Genomic DNA, 17,298 nt, shown 5'->3' with positions numbered 1-17,298 from the left:
TATGGAGGTAGGATCTTATGAGGAAAGGCTGAGGGACTTGAGGCCGTTTTCGTTTGAGAGAATGTTGAGAAGTGACTTAATTCAGACATATAATCAGAGATCAGATAGGTTGGATTGTGAGAGCCTGTTTGCTTGGATGATAATGGCTAGCACGAGGATACGTTGCTTTAAATTGAGTTTTAATGGATATAGGACAGATGTCGGAGGTCATTTCTTTACTCGTAGAGTAGCAGGAGTGTGGAAAGCACAGGCTGCAACAGTAGTAGACTCGCCAATTTTAAGGCCATTTAAGTGATCATTGGATAGGCATATGGACGTAAAATGGAGTAGTGTAGTTTAGATGAGCTTCAGATTGGTTTCAAAGGTTGGCGCAATATCGCGGCCTAGGGTCTGTACTGCGCTGTAATGTTCTATGTTCTATACGTGCACAACCCTGTCGAACTGTATATCCAGTGATTAAAACACTTATGTAGCATACTATTCTTTCCATTTGAAATTGCCCTGTTCACATTCATCGAATGCATGTAGTGTGGAAACAGGCCTTTGGAAGAATAACCTGACCAGGCCCATTCTTCTACCCCCCAATATTGACCCCTCACTAATGTGCCTAACCTACACATCGGTGAACACAATGAGAAGATTAGCTTGGCCAATTAACTTAATCTGCATATCTTTGAAATGTGAGGTGAAACACATGCAGACGTGGGTAGAATATGCAAACTCCACACAGCGATTCTCCTGAGGTTGGAATCGAACCAGAACTAGCACTGTGAAAATGTAGTGCTAATCACTGACCCACAGAGCCACATCAGCAATCAGCATTCTGTTGCCCAAATGTAATAAGATTCATTGCTTTGTGTTGCATTTCATTCTGTCTGCCAGAAAGCGTGATGGTGACTGGGGAAATATCGTTGTCTTCCCCTCAAATCTCCACAACCACTGCTCCCATTCCTTTCTGTCTCCTAACTAATGTTATTTTCATTCTGTCCCTGGCTCATTAATCCAGGGGTTTTAATGAACAAGGTCTTTGTACATTCCATTTTTTTTGTCCCCTCAGTCTTTCTTCCCTGAGTGTGGTCATCTTCTTTAATTCATTAATGCGACATGGATGTAACCAGCTGGGCCAGTATATATTTCCCTTTCCGGGTTGCCCATGAAAAGGTGTTGGTGAGCTGCCTTCTTGAACCATAGCAGTCCGCATGCTGTAGGCTGTCAGTGCTTAGATCTGTTGTGTTTCATTTCTTTGAGACTTTGTAGTGATATGACTGAGTGGCTGGCTTGGCCATTTCAAAGGGCAGTTGAGAGTCAATCACATTGCTTTGGGTCTGGTTTCACATGTGGACCTCACCACGTGAAGATAACAGATTTCCTTCCACGAAGGACACAAGTGGGCCAGGTGTTTGTTTTTATTTAACAATTGACAATCTTTCATTCAATTGTTAACCCAAATACTCCATTGAATGCAAATTCCACAATCTGATGAGGGGGGATTCAAGTCCAGATTTGAGTCATTAGCTGGGCACCTGGATTAATAGTCTGGAGATAATAGCACTAGACCATCGCATTCCCAGCATCTGCACTGGTAATGGTAGTGTTACTGTTATTGTGACTGAGATACAGAAATATTTTCAGTTACATTGTCAACTACTTCCATGGAGAACAGAACCAGTAGTATTTCAGCTCAAGGGGACTGTGCAGAGCTGCAATGGTTTTTCAGCCAGGAATAGAAACTGAGGAGAGAAAGCCATTTCTTAACTCTGAGTGGGTATGACGTGTATACAGAGATTTGACTTGGACCCGTCACTGGAAATTGAGAGGAGGTTCTCTGGATTGTTTTCTTGGGTTTGTGTTATCAGGTACTGCAATGATTTAGGGAAATCTGAGGGTCTGGTGTCCCCACTCTGGACAAGGTTTGGGCACTGCATTTTGGAGAGAGTCTGGGTCTGTAGAGACTGCATAGTAAGGAGCAGCACACTGCACTATCTTTTCTGAGATTTCCACAAATATTTCCCAATGTTGAATGGTTTCCATGTGCAAAGTGTGAAGCCAGTTAATTTCAACAATGAGGAGGCCAAGAGCTGTGAAACCTCCTCCAGCATAACCTGTAGTCTCACACCAGGGAGAGGACTGTACTCAAAATGCCCATCAACTGTTTTGATTCTGGAACTTTCCAGGCTGGAGTGGGTGAAGCATCTATTTGGCCAGAGTGCGATTCTCTCATGTACCAACAAGGTGACAGAGGCCATCTCCGTCCGGTGAGGTGAATATATTGGTTCTGTCTCCACAGAGGAAGGAAAAGAAAATCTTCCCGAAATGTTAGGGATAATGGTGACTGGCGAAAATGTGGAACGGCAAGAAGTTAGAATTATTAAAGAGGAAGTACTGGGGAAAAGAAACAAAGCTCATCGTATTGAATGTTGGTACGTTGCTGAACTAAATGAGTTTTGAATTGAGAGGGCTACAGAGTTACGTCTGGAGAGTTGTGCTTGCCGGGTAGCTCTTTCAGGAGCAGCTACAAAATGGCCTGATTCTGTACAGTCAATTCCTTAACTCATTGAGGGAGGGCAACGTTTGTCAAAGCTTTTTATGCTATGGAAAGGATACTTCAGACTTGGAAGTAGCTACTCCGACCAAAAATATTTAAAACAGGAGAGAGAGGGAAATCAGAATACCAACAGCTGAATAAATCGATCTCAGATGTGAGGGAAAATATTAGAATTTTTTAAAAAATTCGTAATAACTAGATCTTTAGAAAATAATGACATGATTTGCGGAGTCAGCTTAGAGTTTAGAAAGGGAAATCGTTTTTGGTAAACCACTTGGAGTTTGTGGAGGATGTTGACTGTGACATCGAAAAATGAGAACCAATGGGAACTGTGCATTTGAATTTTCAGGAGGCTTCTGACAGGTGAGTGAAGAACTTTAGAGTCCTTTTTAAGCGGTGAATATACTACATGGATTGAGAATTAGATAATGGGGAGAATATAGAGAGTAAGATTCTGCTCTGGACTAAAGGCCATTGCTCATCGGGTAGCCCATTTATCAGTGCTTGGAACACAGCTGCTCACCAGGCAAAGAAATGAATTGAATGTGAGCAACAAATAGAGTCCTTTTCATTTTGAATTTATTAGAAGATGTGAGATTGGGAACTGCAGTTATCACTTATACAATTCACATGAGCCAGCAAGTAATCAGGGCGGTAACTGGTATGTTGTCCTTCATTACAAAATGATTCAATTGTTGAAGCAAATCCATCTTCTTGCAGTTGTAGAGTGTTGCTTGATCAGTATTTAGGCCACTGAGAACAGATTCTCTCTCCTTTATAAGGAATGATTTCATTGCGACTGAGATAGTGCAAAATAGTTTCACCAGACGTATTCCTGGGATAGTGGTACCATGAGGAAAGTGTGAGGAAAATGAGTGTTTAATCCGTGGTGCTGAGAGCGTATAACAGGCTTTTACATTTAACCTTGAAGATTAGGCACTAACACTCATATTATCAAGAGAAAGACAGTGGTCAGGTGAAACATTATATTTTTCCATGATATTTGATTCCCAATAGTTCACATACCTGCCGGGAGCCCCCATATTGGTTGAGAGGCAGCTCCAGGCTCTGAATGAACTCTCACAGTCTCAATATGCAGTTGGGGCGTGAACCTGCACTGTTCACAAATCTGTCAGCAGCCACAATACCTTACTTCTGAAAGAGTAAGCCATTCTCACCTGTTTCTAATCTTCATCGAAACACCAGTCTGTCTTCTCGGAGATCGAAGCTATTTCGTTGTGACTTGGCACAATACATCCACTTTCCCTTCTCACATTCTGTTAATCAAGTTAAAGTAACACGTGTACCACTAGCAATGGACCCAGGAGGAACAATATAGAGCGGTTTATCTGTGTAGTCTCTGCTTCACTGTTTTTCATGTTGGGGCATCAATGACATCTTACTATTTCTGTATAAATGACTTGACAGGCTGAGTGACCTCTTCCTGGTCACATGGAAGAGACTCAAGGACCTGACTTGGCAACTCCTGGCTCCTGTTTAACACTTTGATGTGCTGTCTACACTCCTTCCCTCCTTGTGTAATAGGCAGGAGGGATTGAATGGGCTACCCCTGTTCTTGTCCAATAGTTTAAGTGGGTTGAATACATTCCGTTGCAAACAGCTTGAGATACTGAATGAGCTCCTCTTATTTACCTGTGGGAAAGAGAAATTTCTAGTAGGACTGTTACATGAATGTTACCTTCACTTTAGCAACACAGTTTAGATGCTATCCAGATCTTGCTGCACATGGACACGGACTGCTTCAGCAGTGGACAGGTGACGAATTATTCTTAACAACCTTCAGTGAACATCTCTCACTTCTGACTGTATGATGTGGGAAAGACGTCGAAGCAGCTGAAGAAAGCTACCTTGAGGATGCGCCATGAGATGTCCTGTGACAGTGATGATTGATCCTCACCAACCACAAATATCTTCCCTTGTCCTCTGAATGCATCTAACCAGTGGGGAGTTTGCGACTCATTCCTATTGCATTCAATTCTGTTCGGGTTCCTTGAAATTCTGCCTTGATATCGGGGCCAGTCACTCTTACCGCGTGTTCATATCTTTCATTCATGTGAGTAGGTCACGGTGTCTTTGTGAGTTGCGTTTCCTTCTCACAGAGGGTAGTGACTGTCGGGACTTCTGTATTGCAGGGAGGTAGAGGAGGTAGATCACTAAGACGTTTAGAAGGGGGCACAATGGATTTTTGAGGCATCAGAATGTTGAGGGCTGCAGGGATTGAGCATAAAAGCATAGTTGAGGATTTTGCAGATTAGCTATGATCATATTGAAGGGAAAGACAGGCCAGAAGGGCTGAATGACCTATTCGTGTATCTGATGTTCTCTCATTTTGTTATTGGGAAGTTATTTTCTTGGAAGTTCTGTTATTGGATGTTGCAGTCAGGGAGACCAGACGATTTTGTGGGCCACCACTTGGTGAGGTATGGGCGCTGTATTTACAGTGAATCTGGATCGGTAACATGACCAAGAAATGAAGACAGTTGTGTAAAGACAGAGGAGTGGGATGTTTCACACCGTCACCTACCCTTTCTTTTCCCAAGAATATTTTCTAACGCCATTTCAAAATGTGTGTTACAGTCTTCATCTGTTGAAGGGTTTCCGCTGTTTCTGTGCACCAGGTTACTGGGGTAAATGGGCTCTGACTGTTCCTGTCCAGCAGGTTTGAGAGGTTCAATCGAACATAGAAACATGGGACTGAGGAGAAGGTCATTAGACACTTGGAGCTTTCTCCACCAGGCACTAAGATTGTGGCTGATCAGGTTGTGTCTTCAGCCTCACTTTCCTTTCTGTAGTTCATTGTCCTTTACCATCCAATATCGAAATATCATGGCTTTCAATAAATGCAAACACACAAGCACCACAAACTTCTGGGGAAGACCATTCCTACTCAAACAGCTTTTTGTGAATTTCTCCTCATCTCTGTTCAGATTGGGGCTGGAGATGTCTCCGTTTCATTTTCTATTCCCTCTCCTCCATTGGTCATGACACATTTTAAATGTAACTAGGTTGGTGATATAATCAATGATGTAGTTCTCAGACTAGGTCAGGTTCTTTTATCGGGACAATTCAGGTAGATAGCTTAAATTTGGAAAAGTAATTTACCAAAGTAAACTTACTTAACCTAAAGGAAAGATACATGACAAGCAGTGTGGACAAATATGTACATTAATATTTATCTTTCAATGTATACTGAGACACAGTTTGTATACACAGAAGTATACACATACACAGACACATACACTGAGATATTCACAGTGTCTCTCACACACAAATGCACACATACACACACATAGACATGCATGAAAACAAACAGAAATAAAACTCTGCAGAATATCAACTTGAAAGAGATTTTCGTAGCAAACGTTAAATTCGAGACAAAAGGAAATATTAAACTGTATTCTGCATCTGAGGTCATTCTGTTCACACAAGCTGCTTTCAATCGGATTCCTTCCTGGAACATTTGGATTTGGCTGAATTCCCTTTGCTTCTGTTAGTGTGGAGATTCCAATGAATCCTCAACAAGAATCCTTCACGAGTGTTAAAGATGCCTGATAAGTTTTCACCTCTCATACGTTGCTGTGAGAAGAAACAGGAACAAAGCAAGCAATAAGCCGTGACTTCTCTAGCAGATTTCATCTTCTCCAACTTTTAAATGAAATATACAATAATGTTATCTGACCACCTAATTGGACCAAGTGAAGCCTCCTTGAATATGCTCGGGATTATATGACTCTTTCCCTGTTCCCTGATCCATGTTGGAACAATTTATAAGCTATAATTTGAAGATGCGTTTGTATGTGTCCTCATAATTTTGTCCAATAAATTCATATCTTTGGACCTTCTGTGATAAAATGAATACATTGTTCTCTTAAATTTGAATCCTTAGTTCTAGTTTCCCACACCAGAGGAAATGTCCATCAGCCAAGCACCTGATGCACTCTCCTCAAGATCTTATATGGTTCAGTATGAAAATCTCTCATTCTCAAACCTGAAGTGCTCTGGCCTTGTAGAGGTTTATAAAATCATGAGGGGCATGGAAATGGTGAATATCTAAGGACATTTTCTGAGGTTGAGGGAGTCCAAAACTAGAGCACATAGTTTGAAGGTGAGGGAGAAAGATTTAAAAGAAATAAAAGTGGCAATCTTTTCTCGGAATGTATGGAATGAATTGCCAAAGGGGGTGTTGGTGGCTGGGAAAATTACAACATTTAAAAACCATTTGAATGGGTACTTGAATAGGAAGGGTTATGGGCCAAGTTCTGCCAAATGGGACGTGATTAATTGAGGACATCAAGTTGTCATGGACAAGGTGAACCGAAAGATCTGTTTCTGTGTTGTATGACAGAATAAGGCCTTCTTTCCAAGAACTAGTACATCTTTACAAAGCTTCAGAATCAATTGAGTATATTCATTTTTCAGTTTAGGGAATCATCATTACACGCAATACATCAGATGTGGCCTCAGAAAGCCCCTGTACAGATGCAGTAAAATATCCTGATAACTTTTGCATGGAATAGAATAATTCCACATACTTTCCTACCCACTTACTACATCTGCTTAATAACTTTGTGAGATGCATGTACCAGGATGCACAAATCCCTTTGTACCACTGAGTTTTGTGATCTCTCTCCTTTTAAGTAGTTTACTGTTGTTTTACCGTTTTGTCACAGCATAAACTTCATTCGCGCAGGTTTTACTGTTTCTGCTAAAGGTTTACACACTAACCTCCCCTGTCTCTACCCCATTACAGACTCTCTACCTCCACTTGACATCGTATTGAATGACTATCTTGGTGGCTGAGCTAATTGAGCTCCAATACAATCAGTCCCCACATCCAAATCATTGACAGGTTGTTGATCATGCACTGATCTCTAAGGCACTCCACCACGTTAAAGTTTTCCAAACTGAAAACAAACATCAATCCCTACTGTCTATTTCCTGATAGTTACTTAGGGTTCCCTGTTCCTGTGTAGCAATTTAGAAAGGTTGCATGGCCTCCTCATGTGCTGTGTAATGTACTCAAATGTCTGAATGACTTAATCATCTTCCGTTGTAAATCCTTAGAGGGCAAAAAGGTCTCCTCGTGTCTCATTGCTGATGAGCTGAATTGGACCTTCCTCTCCCTCTGTCACAGAATCGATGGTTTGAGTGAGAGAACAAGATATGGGTTAGGAAAAGCAGGTGGCCAGTCAGCCCTTCGCGCCTGCTGCTCCATTCAGAATGCACATTGTTGATGTGATTGTAACTAAACATCCCTTTCCTGTCTATTCTCAATAAACATGGATTCTTTTGTTCATCAATGATCTATGAAACTCAATTTTGAATGTTTTTAGTAACCCAGTCTTCACTGCTGCTTGGGCTTGGGAACACTACAGATCACACAACCCTAAAGAGAAAGGAACATCCCTGTCTCAGTCAGAAATGGTAATGGCCTTATTCTTAAAATGTGTCCCCCCTCAAGCCAATCACCACTCTTTCGACACAGGGACACAACAATTAGAAACAGATATAGGCCATTCAACACTCAGACCTGTCCAAATTTCCTTTAACAGCTGACAATCAAATACTGACCAAATTTAGCCTCAACTGAGGTTAGATGAACTCCAGATACCATAAGCTCACAAGAGTGTAGGAAATTGGAACATAGAACAGTGCAGCACAGCACAACCCTTCTGCCTTCGATATTGTGCCAATCTTTTATCCTAGTCTAAGACTAAACTAAACTTCATACCATCCATTTTATTATCATTCATGTGTCTATCCAAGAGTTGCTTGAATGTCCCTAACGTATCTGATTCTACTACCACCGTTGGCTGTGCATTCCATGCACCTACCACTATCTGTAGAAAAAAAAACTGTCTTTGACATCTCCTCTCAGCCTTCCTCCAATCACTTTAAAATTATGCTTCATGCGTGATAGCCATTTCCACCCCGCTAAAAGGTCTCCACCTATGCCTCATCATCTTGCACACCTATATTATGCAGCTCTCATCCTTCTTCACTCCAATGAGAAAAGCCCAGCTCCCTTAGAAATTCTCCATAAGACCTGCCGTCCTGCACAGGCAACATCCTGGTAAATCCTGTCTGCACCCTCTGGAAAGCTTCCAATTTCTTTCCGTAATGGGCGAGCAGAACTCAACACAATACTTCATATGTGGTCTAACCAGAGCTTCATAGAGGTACAGCATAATCTCGTGGCACTTAAACTCAAACTCCCTGTTAACGAAAACCTACTCACCATATTCCTCTTAACACCCCTATCAACTTGAATGGTAACTTGGAGGTACCTAAGGACGTGGACCCTAAGATCCATCTGTTCCTACACACGGCCAAGAATGCTACCTTTGACCCTGTAATCTGCATTTGAATTCGATCTTCCAAAATGAATCACTTCAGAAAATCGGAAATTGGAGCAGAATGAAGCCATTTAGCCAATCGGATCTGATGTGCCGTTTGATCACGGGTGAAATGTTTCTCAGCCACATTATTTTGCCTTCGCCAACTGATCAAATGGTTCCCTTATTAATGGAAAACGTATTTATCTCTATCTGAAATAAACTACTTTTTCTGTGTACAGGAGTGTGCATGTGTTAGTGAGAAAGTGTTCATACCTGTATCTATATGTGTTGTGTGTTTAATGTGTCTATGTATGTTTGTGTGTATCTCTGTCTGCATCTCTGTTCAACGTGGTCTTTGTAGTTTTTGAGGTAAATCCACTGAAATTGACACCAACACGCTCCCCCTTCCTCCATCTCTACTGTCTGTCAATGTTAAGTGTAGAGCCATACAATGCCACCCTCTGCTGGCCTCCCATGCGCAAATGTCAGATTTGTTTCTCTCTCAGAGGACATCAAATTCTGTGAATCTCTCAGATTGCACGGCTGCTTGGGTTTTAAAATAACGCCTTTTTAAGCGCGGAACAGTTTCTTCTGATACCTAGTGATATTGTTCATGAGATATTACCAACATCACTAGGTCAGTTTCAGGACTTTTCCATCCTTTCTCACTTATAATTTGTAAGAGTGCATTACAGAAGATTTCAAGTTAAAGAACGTGCAATAAATGTATTACATCACTTTACAAATGTTTCAGTCGACCTTCATTGGATCCAGTTGCATTGGAAATACTCTTTATTGTGTACACTCCGTGTCACGAATAATCTTCAAAGACAAATCACTTCCACGTTCTAGAAGGAGCGCAGACATTACTCTACATGAGCATTCTCCACTCTTCGGGTCCTCGGTACAATTACTATACTCCCTATACCTGCCTATATGCGTGTGTGTGTTTGGTGACGGTGCTGTCAGTTTGGCTGGCTGCCTCCCAGACTGAAACTCTGAGGTGAGAAAGTGAGGTCTGCAGATGCCGGAGATCAGAGTGAAGGAGAAGCACAGCAGGTCAGGCAGTTTCCGAGGAGGAGGAAAATTAACGTTTTGGGCCGGAGCAGTTCACCAGGAATGCTGTCGACGCAGTAGAGTGTGAAGGTCAACCGAGGGGGCATTGCTTCACTTTAAACACCGCAGAGGCTGACATATCCGCTATGGACATGGATACACACAGAGACACGCAGGTACGAACAGAGACGATTACAGACACGCAAAGACACTTATTATTGATTACAGATGCACACACACACAAACAGAAACAGATGCAATAACACAGATACTAATACAGACGCACAGAGACACATACCGATACACTGATGCACATGCATACACAGATACACTGTCATCAATACAGGCATACTATACACACACTGACACACTGATATTTATACAGACATCGAGAATCTGCCAGTATTTACTTTTTCACGTGGTGACATTCTCAATATTGTGTGTCAATATTTCTGTTGCATGCAGGAAATCCTCTGCACGTCTCTATAGCTTCCACATTTTTCTATGACAAGAACTGAACTCAATGTTCCACGTGCGGTGTTACATCATAGCGGTGAACCCTTCAGCTAATTAAACCAAACAGCCAGAAAAGCTCAACTCGCAACGTAAGCTGTTAAAGTACAAATCTCAAAATTCGCTTTTTAAGTATAAATAGTATCAATTTATTCCTTTACTCTAAACGTGAACATTGGACAACAGCTATTCACAACTCGAAGCCCCTCTTTCTCTGAACTGATTGGTATTTGCCTCCAACTTTATAACAACATAATGTTCCAATAAGAAAAACCCATATTAAAATTGCATCAACTTAATTTCAAAACCACACACAGCATCTGTCATCTACAGTGTCATCTTTCTTTCAGCTGAAGATCTTCCTGGGTTGTCTTCTGAATTTTAGTGCAAGGATGTTTCATACAAAAACGCTATCTTTGTCAGAGAGAGTTTTGCATGGCAGTCTCTCTCTAGATGGCAGTTACTCTCAGCCTAACTCGCGAACTGCCTGCCTCTTTTATGCCACTCGATATTTGATCAGACATCTCATTGGTTGGATGTTGGCAAAAGAATAAATTCAAAATCGATTGACTTTTGTAACCTGGGGTATAATTTAAACTGAATGGTTAAATTCGAAATGTTGTCAAACAGCAACCAAAACTCAAGGTATCTGCTTCACAGCCAAAAGTTGCATGCTTTATATTTTCCAGTATACTCTGGGACTGCTAGCTGGTCATACGAAAGGTGCTTGCAAGCTCTCAGTGCAAAACAACATTCACTCTCTCTTAAAAGGTACTATACACACCTTCAACTTCATAACAGTGGTTTATTCTGAGCCTTATAGAGATGTAGTATAATCTCACAACTCTGAAACTTAGTTCCCCAGCTTGTGAAAGCCAACACAATATACATTTTCTTAACAACCACATCAACCTGGGTCAAGATTAGGGTGGTGTTGGAAAAGCACAGCAGGTCAGGCAGCATCAGAGGAGCGGGGAAATTGATGTTTCGGGCAGAAGCCCTTCATCAGATGATGAAGAGCTCCTGCTTGAAATGTCGGTTTTCCTGCTCCTCGGATGCTGCGTGACCTTCTATGCTTTTCTGGCACCACTCTAATCTTGACTCTGATCTCCAGCATCTGCAGTCCTTGCTTTTGCCGATTTGCCATCAACCTGGATGGTAACTGTGAGGGATCTCTGGACATGGACCCCAAGATCCCTCTGTTCCTACTCACTGCCAAAAATACTGCCATTAGCCCAATATTCTACATTCAAATTTGATCTTCCAAAGTGAATGACTTCACATTTTTCCAGGTTTAACTTAATCTGCTTCCCATCAGCTCAGTTCTGAATGATGTCAATGTTCCATTGCAACCTACAACATTTCTCAACATTATCCAGAACTCCACCAACCTTTGTGCTTTTGGCAAACGTACTAACCCACGCTTCCACTTCCTCATCCAAGCCATTAATAAAAATCGCAAAGAGCAGAAGTCCTAAAACTGATTTTGTGGGACACCATTAATCACAGAACTCCAGACTGAATGTTTTCCATCTACTACCAACCTCTGTCTTCTATGGGCCAGGAATTATGTATCCAGACAACCAGATTTCCCTGCATCCCATGCCTACTTACTTTCTGAATGAGCCTACTGTGGGTAACTTTAACAAACGTCTTGCTAAAATCCATATACACCACATCCATTGATCTACCTTCATAAATGTGTTTTATCACATCCTCAAATGATTCAAAAAGTTCCATGAGACATGACCTGCCCCTCACAAAGGCATACTGACTATCTCTGTGAAACGATGGTTTTTCCACATAATCATAAATCATGTCTCTCAGAATCCTCTCGAATACTTTGCCCACCACTGTAGTAAGACTACAGTGATTACTACAAGATTATCCCTATTCCATTGATGGAACAAGGGAATAACATTTGCCAACCTCCTTTCATCCAGCCTGACTGCAGTGGGCAGTGAGGATGCAAAGATCATTACCAAGTGCGCAGCAATCTCTTCGCTCGTTTACTGTAGAATACTTGCTTATATTCTGTTTGGCCAAGGAGAATTATCTATCCTTGTCTTTCTCAAATTTTTCATCATACCTTCCTGTTCGAGCATATCATCCTGATTCACACTCTCCCCATAAACTTCAATGCCACTCTCAGTAGTGAATACTGAAGCAAAGCATTCATTCAGAACCTCCCCTCCCTCTTCCAACTCATGACGCAAATTCCCTCCACAATCTGTGATGAGCCCGACCCTCACTCTGGCTGTCCTCTCATTCCTGACATACGTGTAGAACATCTTCGCTTTTACCCACCAAGAAGTGTTCATGCCCGCTTCTTGCTCTCTTGAGTTCATTCTTCAGTTCCTTCCGGGCTAACTTGTAACCCTCTACAGCCTTGTCTGATCCTTGCCTCCTCAACCTTAAGTAAACTTCCTGCTTCCTTTTGACTACATGTTCTACATCCCTTTGCCCAATGGAAGTATGAAGCTGTAAATGGAGGGGAGCTGCATATCCTGTCACTTCCAGCATGGGCTGCAAGTTTCCCCATACTGGGGAGTGATCTAACACAATGTTATTGAACAATGTACTAGGGTGATGGACACAGCTCTACATGCTGGGAGGGTAACTCCCCTTGGTTTACAGATCAATGCCCTGTGGTGGTGTACACAGTCCTACATGCTGGGAGGGTAACTGCTCCTGGTTTACAGATCAATACAATGGGATGGTGTACACAGCTCTGCATGCTAGGAGGGTAATTTCCAGCTTTCCAGATCAATGCACTGGGGTTGTGTACACAGTCCTATATGCTGGTATGGTAACTGCTCCAGCTTTACAGACAATTCACTGTTATACACTGCACAGCTCCCTACGGACTGGTGTGGTCCGCACTGTCTGTACAGAGCACTGGATTGTCTTGAGCAGTACACTAGCCTGGTCTGCACTGTGCTCCATGCTAAACGGATATCTCCTCTGGATTATGGTATCTGATTCTGTGTGGCGGATTGGGCATCTGATATAACTGACCATTTGAGTTTATCTCTCAGCATATTTATTTTATGTTCTTATTCTTGTTATTGGATGCCGAAAACCCAAAGTTTGATATCGCCAGCTAGTCCTATTTCTCTGAGAAGAGCCACGTTTATTCAATTTGTCAGTCAAGTAATCATCCAATTATAACATGAATATCCGTCCTTCTGTACCTTAACCTAGCAGTTGGTGCTCATATCCCTGGATTCCCATGGACATCATTATCAAGCTCAGAAACAATGTGCAAGATGTATGGCTTGAGCTCTCCTGTATGTTCCGGCTGTGAGTCCCAATTGGCTCCTTAGTGTATCGAGAGCTTGCATTGTGAAGCTGTATTTATTCAGAATTCTTCCTCCCATGGGGCATCTAGGACACCAGACACAATGCTAATGGTTACACAAGGGCCCTGACCAAAATAGCCAATATGTCTGCGCCTACATGGTTCAAAAAGGGCCGCCACATCCTATCAAAAAGTTCCATTTTCTGGTGCATGATAATTGTAAGGACGTCCAGGGGGATATGGTCCATAACTAACCTACACAACCCTGAAAATCCTGGGGGATTTTCCGACACCCACCTCATCAGAATGTACTTACTCGCACAAAATGGAAGTATACTAAATAATTTCTTCCCAAAGATGGGTGATTTGGCAAACCCAAGAGGCGGAACATCAGATCTACCTTGACCTCAAATCCCAAGACCCCTTCCAAAACACTCGCCATAGGGCCCCAATACCTACGAAGTTTGTGGAATGATGTGGTATGCGTACTGACATCTGCTTTACATTTGGGCACTTTGGGAACGCTCCGTTCTTAAATTTGGTAAGCCACTCCGATGTCAAATAAACCCTGTGGATAGCTTACATTCCTTGTGTCCTCTTGCAAATCGAAATCTTCCAGACATTTTTCCAAATATCTGCCCACTCCTCTGGTGAAGATATCCACCCCCAATTGCTTTACTCAAATTCCACACAGCTGCTCAATGTCCTTTGAGACAGTAACTCCTATCAAGTGCTAGAAAGTGCTGACCGAGAGAGTGCACGTGGACTGAAGCACTCTCACCTCCATATTCGACTTATGGGGACTAACCATTAATGTAGTCTCTTTTTCTCTGTAAAATCCCTAATCTCCTAGATAGCTCATATTTCTCGCTTAGCTACTCGAAAGACATCATGCCCACCCCTGTCAAAGAAGTCTCCCAAACAGGAAACTCCTCTGTACTCCCAGAGCCAAAAGCCAGAATCCATCAATCCTACAATGGGAGTAAAAGGGAAAGTGTTTTTTTTTTGTAAATTGTCCTCACTTTGTTGCATCATTCTCCATGCTTTAACTTTTTTAAGGACAGCTGGATTTCTACAATGGTCCATAATAGTTCGCATCTTGTCCATGGACAACAGATTAATAAGGGGACGTTTTGCCTGGGAGGCATCGATGTTCAACCACATTGACCGCGGGTCTTGGCGAGTCAAATCAGCCACATAGGCCAGGAGGGAACTCAATTGGTATTTGGTAAAGTGTGTAAAACCCACATCCCTCAGCTCCCGCGGAAGCTGCAATTGAGTGAGCTCCATGAGAGGCCGCCTGTGTCGCCAAATAGAACATCCAAGCCGACTGTAAAGCTCCGTATAGGCTGACTGGGCAGCATCAAAAGGTGCATTTGCATGGGATATAATAAACGGGGGAATACATTCATTTTGACTGGAGCTATTCTACCCAACCAGGATATCGAAATATCCTCCCAGTGCTGAAGGTCCTGCCTTATGTTCTCGAGCAACTGCAGGAAGATAGCTTTATCTAATTGATTGAAGGCTGGGGTGATAAAAATGCCTAAATACAGGAAACCTCCCCCGGACCATCTGAAAGGGAATCAGATTCCACCTCCAAGAACGGGTATTCTAATAAAACCCCCGACAGGCATGGTCTCAGATTTCATAAAATTGATGTTATACCACAAGAAATATCCAAATACATTTATACCTTGGGGCACAGATATCATCGAGTGAGTTAGAAAGAGACGAACGCCATCTGCATAAAGTGTGATCTTATGCCATCCTGATCCTACCGCCAGGGCAGTAATATTGTGGTCCCTCCGGATGGGCTCTGCCAATGGCTCAATCACCAATGTAAATAGTAACGGTGAAAGAGGGCACCCTTGATGGCTGCCTCTGCCATTGCTAAAATTGTCAGACCTTATACCATGTGTGAGATCCGCTGCTTTATAATTATATAACACTGCCACCCACCTGGCAAAGGCCCCTCCAAGGCCAACACATTCCAGGATATAAAAGAGGTACGGCCACTCCACCCGGTCAAATGTTTTCTCTGCATTCACTACCAAGCCTGGAATCGACCCTTGCTGGCACACCTGAAACATATTAGCATTCTCCTATTATTATTAGACGACCTTTGACCCCAAATAAAACCTGTCTTGTCCTATTTCACAATGAAGGGCAAGATCTTCTCCACCTTCAACGCCAGCATTTGCACCAAAATGTTAAAGTTCCACGTTTAATAAGCACCTTTATGAAGTGCAATCCTCGGGAGAATAAGATAAATATTTCTTTCTCTCGGAGAGGATAGGAGGCAGACCTGACTGTACGAATAATTGAACATATCCAACATTGGCCCAGCCAGCATGTCTATGAACTCCTTTTAAATCTCACTCTAAAATCTGTCTGGGCCCAGTGCTTTACCACTCTGGAGCTGCCTCACCGCCTCCTGTATCTTTAAGATTGTCAGAAGGGCATTTGAAAGAGACGCCTGCTCTGAAGTTACAACTGGGAGGTCCAGGATACTAAAAAAGGGCTTCATCGTCGCCAATCTGTCCTTACAGCCCTCTGACTGGAACCGCCCAGAAAAGAACTTCATGAGTGCTGTATTAATCTTTCTGGGATCGCAGGTGATTTTAACAACCCATTCGCTAATGGATGTGATAGTCTGGGGGCACTCTTCAATCTGGCCAAGTATGCCAGATATCTGCCCGGATTATCACCATACTCAAATACCCTCTGTTTCACAAAGGAAATCGCTCTCTTTGCTGTCTGGGTCAGTGCAGCATTCAGAGTAGCGCGGAGCATTGTAATCTGCTGCAACTTAGTTACAGACGGTCTGTCAAAATATGCTCTGTCAGCTGCTGCTCTCCCTTCTACCGCTTCCAAATCGCCGAGTAAGAAATAATCAAACCCCTTGCATAGGCCTTGGCAGTCTCCCAGAGCACCGTCGGATTACTGGCCATCCAAATTTAAAAAAAATTTAAATCTCATGAAAAATATTCAATAAGAAAGCAAATCTTAGCTGGACTTATACACTTAATGGTAAGATCCAAGGGAGTGTTGCTGAACAAAGAGACTTTGGAGTGCAGGTTTATAGCTCCTTGAAAGTGGAGTCGCAGGTAGATAGGATAGTGAAGAAGGCGTTTTGTATGCTTTCCTTTATTGGTTAGAGTACTGAGTACAGGAGTTGTTAAGATCATGTTGGGGCTGCACAGGACATTGGTTAGGCCACAGTTGAAATATTGCGTGTAATTCTATTCTCCTTCCTATCAGAAAGATTTGTGAAACTTGAAAAGGTTCAGAAAAGAATTACAAGGATGTTGGCAGGATTGGAGGATTTCAGCTATAGGGAGAGGCTGAAAAGGCTGGGGCTGTTTTCCATGGAGCGTCATAGGCTGAGGGGTGACCTTATAGAGGTTTAAAAAATTATGAGGTGCATGGATAGGAGAAATAGACAAAGTCTTTTCCCTGGGTTCGTGGAGTCGAGAACTAGAGGACATAAGTTTAGGGTGAGAGGGGAAAGATATAAAAGA

This window comes from Chiloscyllium punctatum, chromosome 38 (assembly GCF_047496795.1).
Source record: "Chiloscyllium punctatum isolate Juve2018m chromosome 38, sChiPun1.3, whole genome shotgun sequence".
NCBI classification, from domain to species: Eukaryota; Metazoa; Chordata; class Chondrichthyes; order Orectolobiformes; family Hemiscylliidae; genus Chiloscyllium; species Chiloscyllium punctatum.
Note: the sequence above shows the minus strand (reverse complement) of the source record.